The 7593-nt window shown below is 43.8% G+C and overlaps 1 protein-coding gene across 1 annotated transcript in view; it reads right to left on the bottom strand.

Annotated features, from left to right (window-relative positions):
• LOC102248012 (testis-specific gene 10 protein) overlaps window positions 1–443 on the bottom strand; it is a 123562-nt gene extending 123119 nt beyond the window's left edge. Inside the window, exon 1 of the mRNA XM_005862199.2 lies at window positions 268–443. The gene's annotated coding sequence lies outside the window, so the exon portion shown is untranslated. The remainder of the gene's footprint in view (window positions 1–267) is intronic.
• Between the last annotated feature and the right edge of the window lie 7150 nt (window positions 444–7593).

Raw genomic sequence — 7593 nt, 5'->3', positions numbered from 1 at the left:
CTGGGGCGCCAGGTCCCTCCCGGGACTTCCCGGCCCAGCCGCCTCCTCAGAGCTCATCCCGGCGCCTGCCAAGCCGCCGCCTCCCGCAGGGACTCAAGTCCCACCCCATCTCCATCCTCCGCCCTCTCCCCGCCCTTCCCACCCCCAAATGGACCCGGCCCCGCCCCGCTGGAGGTGCAGGTGGTGGAAGACGACACCTGACGGGAAGGAGGCGGAGCGGTTAGCACCGCCCCGCGCCGCCGTCGACTCCGCCCTCACGCTCTGTACCTGAGGGGGGCTCGTCCTCCATCTTCCTAGGCGCCGTCGCTCTGCTTTGGTCTCACGTGCCCCCAGTCCCTGTGCGCACGCGTACCTGGCTCGACACTCCTCGCAGGGACTACGTGGCAACGCGTCCGTTCACGTGCCAGCCCTAGCAGACGCCTAGGGAAGGCCTCCTCTTGGTCCATCCGCGCCGCGCAGGCGCACGCCGCACAGCGCCGAGTTTCCACAGGAGCGTCCGGTCTCCTAGTAACAGGGGCTAGCCCTGGGGGCACCTGCATGTAACGCGCATGCGTAGGCCTGTGCAGTTTTTCCAAAGCTCTGGAACACCTGCAGCTTTGCTGCCAAGAGGTTGTGCCGCTTTCCCCATAAATCAGGCGCCGGTCTGGACCCAGTGAACTCCTTATCCCCCAGAGCTGCTCTTGGGTCCTGGGAGGTTGGCGCGATCTCCTGCCGCAGCCGAGTGTCAGGGAGCCTCCCAGGCCGGGTCCTGCCAGAGCACCCAGGGAGAGGGCCGGTCTGTTCTATGGGCGCCAGGGGCCTGCAGTCTGCGAGGGTCAGCTCTGGGTCAGGGTTGAATTGGGAAGTGGCAGCACTAGCAGTGAAAGCGTAGATTCCTGATTGGTATCCCTTCTCCACACGCCGGTCCCTTTCCAGAAAAACTGGTGGTTAACCAAAAAAAGTACAGGGTATACTCCGCAATTGATATTTAATGTTGTATCGACTGTTTTCCTGTTCAATTCTCTTATTTAGGGAACACTATTTTAACTTAACCAGGAATAATATTGTTGGCCATCCAACTATGTTAAAATTAACCCCATTACCTAAAAGTTGATAAGTTAGTTTTTGATGAAAATGGCATTTTATTCTGGTAAATTTTTGGATCCCAGCTTTAAAAAAATACCTTTGTAATATTTCTTAATGTTTAACATGTACCACATTCTCCCCCCCCCCCAAATTTTTATTTGTATATTGTTGACAGTATTACAGATGTCCACCATTGCCCCCCTCCACCCAGCCCCTGCTTGGTACCAGGCCTTCTCTAAACTATAGTCTTTGTCCATGGGTTATGAATATATGCATATATGTTCTTTGCTTAATCTCTTTCCAATCCCCACAACCCCTGCCCTCTGAGATATGTCTGTCTGTTCCAGGCATCCATCGCTCTGGATCTATTCACCAGTTTATTTTGTTAATTAGATTTCACATATAAGTGAGATCATTTGATATTTGTCTTTCTCTGACTGGCTTTTTCACTTAGCATAATAATCTCCAGGTCCATCATTGCTGTCCCAAAGGGTAAGAGATGCTTCCTTTTTAAAGCTGCAGGGAATTCCGTTGTTTCAATGTACCACAGCTTTTTTATCCACACATCTACTGGTGGGCACTTAGGCTGTTTCCACATCTTAGCAATTGTAAATAACACTGATATGAACATAGGGGTGCATATATTCTTTCTGATTGCTATTTTGGGATTCTTAAGGTATATTCCCAAAAGTGGGATCGCTGGGTCAAACAGAAATTCCATTTTTAATTTTTTGAGAAGACTCCATACTATTTTTCTTAGTGGCTGCACCAGCCTGCATTCCCAGACTGGTTTATTGATGGCAACCATTCTGGTACATGTAAGATGATAACTCATTGTAGTTTTAATTTGCATCTTTCTGATGATTAGTGACACTGAGCACTTTTTCATATGTCTACTGGCCATCGATATGTCCTGTCCTGTTGCTGTGTTCTATGAGTTCTTTATATATTTTGGAAATTAACCTCCTATCCAATGTATCGTTAACGAATATTTCTCCCACGCAATGGGTTCCCTTTTCATTTTGGATAAGGTTTCCTTTGCTGTGCAGAAGCTTTTTAGTTTGATGTAGTCCCATTCGTTTATTTTTTCCTGTTTTTCTTGCCCTTGGAGATGTATCCATGAAAGTAACTGCTCCATGAGACATCTGAGGTTTTATTGCCTATGGTTTCTTCTAGGATTTGTATGGCTTCATGACTTACATTTAAGTCTGTTATCCATTTTGTGTTTATTCTTGTATATGGTGTAAGTTCGTGGTCTACTTTCATTTCTTTGCATGTACCTGTCCAATTTTCCCAATTCCATTTATTGAGAAGACTGTCTTTACTTCATTGTATACTCTGGCCTCCTTTGCCAAAAATTAATTGACCATAATGTCTTGGGTTGATTTCTGAGTTTTCCATTTTGTTCCATTGATCTATATGCCTGTTCTGTGCCAGTACCTGGCTGTTTTGATAACAGCAACTTTGCAGTATAATTTGATATTCAGTTTTGCGATCCCTCCAACTTTGTTCTTAAGATGGCTGTGGCTATTCAAGGTGTTTTTTGGTTCCATATAAATTTTTGGATTATTTGTTCTAGATCTGTGAAATATGCCATTGGTATTTTAATAGGGATTGAATTGAATCTATAGATTGCTTTAGGTAATGTAGACATTTTAATGATGTCAATTCTTCCAATCCATGAGTTGAGTAAACTTAAGATTTTGGCAAATTAAACATATTGTATAGATTGTTTAAGAAATATGCCCTTTCCATCTCTCTCTTTCTCATTGTTAATGGTTTGAGATTATTAATGTTCAGGAAGCACCTTATAAAATACCATTATTCATTTTCATTTTAATGTCATCACAGAAAATTTTAATGTGAGAAGTAATCACCACTGAGTATGAATGCAGTTTAAGACAGCATTCTGAGTAGAATATAACAGAATATTTTACCTCATTCTTCTGTAAAATGTTGACAAGTACTTCATTTGTCCTTAAATGTCTTCTTTTTTAGAAAGCAACTTTATTGAGATATAATACAACATCATAAAATTCCCCCACTTAAAGTATACATTTCAGTGGTTTGTAGCATATTCACAGAGTTCTGTAACCACAGCTTTGTGGTTAGACAATGTAATTTTAGAATCTTTTTATCATGGGCCATTCACATTTACCCCACCCCCTACTACATCCTGGCAACCACGAATCTCCTTTGTGTCTCTATAGATTTGCCTATTCTTAATATTACATGTACTAGTATATAGAATCATGTAATAAATGGTGCTTTGTGACTGGTTTCTTTCACTTAGAATAATGTTTTCAAGGTGAATCCATGTTATATGTAGCATATATCAGAATTTATTATTTCTGAACTAGAGGCTTGGTGCACGAATTTGTGCACTAGTGGGGTCCCTTGGCCTGGCCTGCAGGATAGGGCCAAAACTGGCTCTCTGACATCGCCCAAGGGGTCCTGGAGTGCGAGAGGGCGCAGGCCAGGCCGAGGATCCCCACCAGTGCATGTTCAGGGCTGGGGAGGGATGTAGGAGGTTGGCCAGCCAGGGAGGGACTGCAGAAGGGCTCCAGGGCATGTCTGGCCCATCTCACTCAGTCCTGATCAGCTGGACCCCAGCAGCAAGCTAACCTACTGGTCGGAGCGTCTGCCCCCTGGTGGTCAGTGCACATCATAGCGAGTGGTTGAGCAGCCTTAGAATATCATTAGCATATTATGCTTTGATTGGTTGAATGGCCAACAGACAATCGGACACTTAGCATATTAGGCTTTTATTATATAGGACTAGAGGTCCGGTGCACAAAAATTCATGCACTCGGGGGGTCCCTCAGCCTGGCCTGTGCCCTCTCACAGTCAGGAGCCCTTGGGGGATGTCCACCTGCCAGCTTAGGCCCAATCCCTCAGGGAGCAGGCCTAAGCCGCAGTCAGACATCCTTAGCACTGCTGAGGAGGTGGGAGAGGTTCCTGCCACCGCCACTGCACTCACAGCCATCAGCCTGGCTTGTGGCTGAGCAGAGTTACCCCTGTAGGAGTGCACTGACCACCAGGTGGTAGCTCCTGCATTGAGCATCTGCCCCCTGGTGGTTAGTGCGTGTCATAGAGACCAGTTGTTCCTGGTTGTTCCGCCATTAAGGTCAATTTGCATATTAACCTTTTATTACATAGGATAATAGTTCATTGTATGACTATACCACATTTTCTACCCATTCGCTCAATTTGCATATTAACCTTTTATTATATAGGATAATAGTTCATTGTATGACTATACTACATTTTCTATCCATTCATCAGTTGATTGCCATTTGGATTGCTTCCGTTTTTTGCCTATTGTGAATAATGCTGCTGTGAACAGTTGTGTTCAAGTTTTTGTGTGGACATACGTTTTCATTTCTCTTGGGCACATACCTACAAGTAGAATTGCTGGGTCATATGGTAACTGTTTAATCTTTTGAGGAACTGTTTTCCAAAGTGACTGGACCATTTTTACATTCCCACCAGCAGTGTATGAGGGTTCCAATTTCTTCACATCTTTGAAGTTTTTAAAGGGATAAAGAGAGAGAAACATCAATGAGAAACATCCATCAGCTGCCTCCTGCACACCCCCTAAAGGGGATTGAGCCTGAAATCAGAGAGTGTGCCCTGACCAGGAATTGAAGGAGGAACTCTTGGTTCATGGGTTGATGCTCAATCACTAAGCAACACTGGCTGGGCTAAACTTCTTTTAATCAAAGAAATTTAAAGCTAGAGAGGGATTTTGAAATCATTTATTTCTAACCCAATTGCAGATTGAAGTAGAAGTGCAAAGAGTTCATAGTTCAAATATCTCCCCTGAACTCAAGCTTTATTTCTAGCATGTGTTTATTCTGGGCATTAACTTTAAGTATCTCCTTTGGATATTTAATTATGAAAATGGAAATGTTTTAATGAATTTTATTGACTGTTTAGCAAATTTTTATGCTGTAAGCCCTTTTTAAAAAATTGACTTGATGATAAAATCTTAGATAATCACATAGAATAAAAATCCTAAAGGCAGTTTTAAATGTGGTGAGAAATGTGTTAATTATTCTGTGAATTTTGGAGCAATAGATGTGTTTGGCGATTGTTAATACCTTTTCTTAGAATTTTTTGTTCTTCTCTCAGTACCTCCCCTCCCCACCTTCACCACCTACTAGAATGGTGTGATAGAATAAGACTAGAGTAGCAGCACCTTTTGCCAGAAAGTTACTGTACCCAATATTTGTAATTATAAAGTCTTTTTGGTTTAGTAGAGTCAATATGTGCATTTATAATTTATGTAAATAAATGTTTTATAATACTACTTTTTATCTATGGTGATATTCAAAATTGTCTGAAATTAGAAAATTAAAAATATAATCATCACTACCACTTTTGGGGTTACTTAATTAGCTGCTTTTGGAACTGTTACCATCAATGGCAGGAACAACTCCAAGGTCCTAATGTATGTTACCAGCAATGACACTATAGCAGGTGCCATGTCACTTCCCAAGGTCTCTCCACATCACCTGGATGGCTTCTAAATGTTTCTATTGTTAGCTACATTTTCACTGATGTTGAAACATATTCATGAGCTGCTAAGTCATCAGAGGATTGATAGTTGAATGAAATGTTTCATTGTCCTTAAAGCATATTAAAATCTAAATGGCTCAACTTCTTGTTTATTTTAAAAAACTATTACATATAGAAAAATATATATACTCTTTCCATATTTATGTATCTTAAACCTGAATTATTAAACCATCCTATGTAATAAAGAGCTAATATGCTGATGGAGAAACCAAGATGGTGGCATAGGTAAACACCTGAAATTGCCGCCTCGCACAACCACTTCAAAAATACAACTAAAAGACAAAATGGACATTATCCAGAACCACAGGAAGGCTGCCAAGATGGCGGCATAGGAAAACACCGGAAATTGCTGCCTCCGACAACAACTTCAAAAATACAACTAAAAGACAGAACGGTCATCATCCAGAACCACAGGAAGGCTGGCTGAGTGGAAATTCTACAACTAGAAGGAAAGAGAAGAGCACACAGACTCAGAGGAGCTACGAAAGTAAAGTGCAGAGGTACGGAGGCTCCCGCTCGCGCGGAAAGGGGCGGGCACCTGAGGACGCTGCTGTCTTTTTGAATCGGGAGGGAGTCACAAGCTCCCGACTGCTCTGAACTCCGGTTCCGGAAATCTCTGGGGTCCCAGGGCTCATACAGGGAGAAACTGGACGGTCTGGCAGCAGGCGGAACTCGGAACTTGAGGGCGGCTTTCCCTCAGTGGTGCTGGCAGCAATTACCGGGACACTGAGACACTCGGCCCCTTAGGGCAGGGCTGAGAATCAGCCATAGCTGCTTGCTCCGCCCTGTTGATTCCGAGACCCCGCCCCATTCAGGCTGCTGCAAAGCCTTTTGCATATGAATGCCCGGGTCCTTTACAACCTGACAACTACCTAACAAATTGCAGCTGGGCCAGACAGACCCAGAACTTCCAAGAGAAGGCCCAAGGCCCCACAGCAGCTTGCATTGCTTCTCAGCTGGGCCTCATCTGGGCACCCCCAAACCCCCAAAAAAGGAAGGGGAATCTGCATATCTCTTCATAGCTCCTGCTGGGTAACCTCAGGAAGAGGCTTAATTAGCACCTCCTTAGATCCAAGAGCCAGTGTACCCAGTGGTCAGAGTGGGACCACCCAGATTACAACTCCTCAGATTCATAAGGAACACACTCAGGGGGCAGACTCAGTGAGCACCAAAGCCCCACTGAAGCAAGTCTTGCCCCAGAAGGGTGTCTTCAGCACAGAAGTTCTCCCACTGCAGACACAGCTGATTCTCACTGCCAATTGGCCTGGAGGTCAATTCCTCCCAGTGACACCTAAAACAATCAAGGCATAACTACAACAAGACTGTGCACAAAGCCCACAAGGGGGTGCACCAAGAGTGTCCACCTCAGGTAACTGGGGAGGCTGAGCCACTGGGCCCTGTAGGACACCTAGCACACAAAACCACTCTACCAACACAGGGAAGCAGACAAAATGCGAAGACAAAGAAACAGGTCACAAATGACAGAAATGGAGGACAGCAAACGACTGGATATAGAGTTCAAAACCACGGTTCTAAGATTTTTCAAGAATTTTATGGAAACCGCCGATAAATGTATTGAGATCCTTAAGAAATCTAGTGAGACCCTCGATGTTGTGATAAAGGACCAACTAGAAATTAAGCATACACTGACTGAAATAAAGAATATTATACAGACTCCCAACAGCAGACCAGAGGATCGCAAGAATCAAGTCAAAGATTTGAAATACGAAGAAGCAAAAAACACCCAACTGGAAAAGCAAAATGAAAAAAGAATCCAAAAATATGAAGATAGTGTAAGGAGCCTCTGGGACAGCTTCAAGCGTACCAACATCTGAATTATAGGGGTGCCAGAAGAAGAGAGAGAGCAAGATATTGAAAACCTATTTGAAGAAATAATGACAGAAAAGTATCCCTACCTGGTGAAAGAAATAGACTTACAAGTTCAGA

The sequence above is a fragment of the Myotis brandtii genome, unplaced genomic scaffold, assembly GCF_000412655.1.
Source record: "Myotis brandtii unplaced genomic scaffold, ASM41265v1 scaffold1612, whole genome shotgun sequence".
Lineage (NCBI taxonomy): Eukaryota > Metazoa > Chordata > Mammalia > Chiroptera > Vespertilionidae > Myotis > Myotis brandtii.
This window is presented reverse-complemented; position numbering and strand designations above follow the sequence as displayed.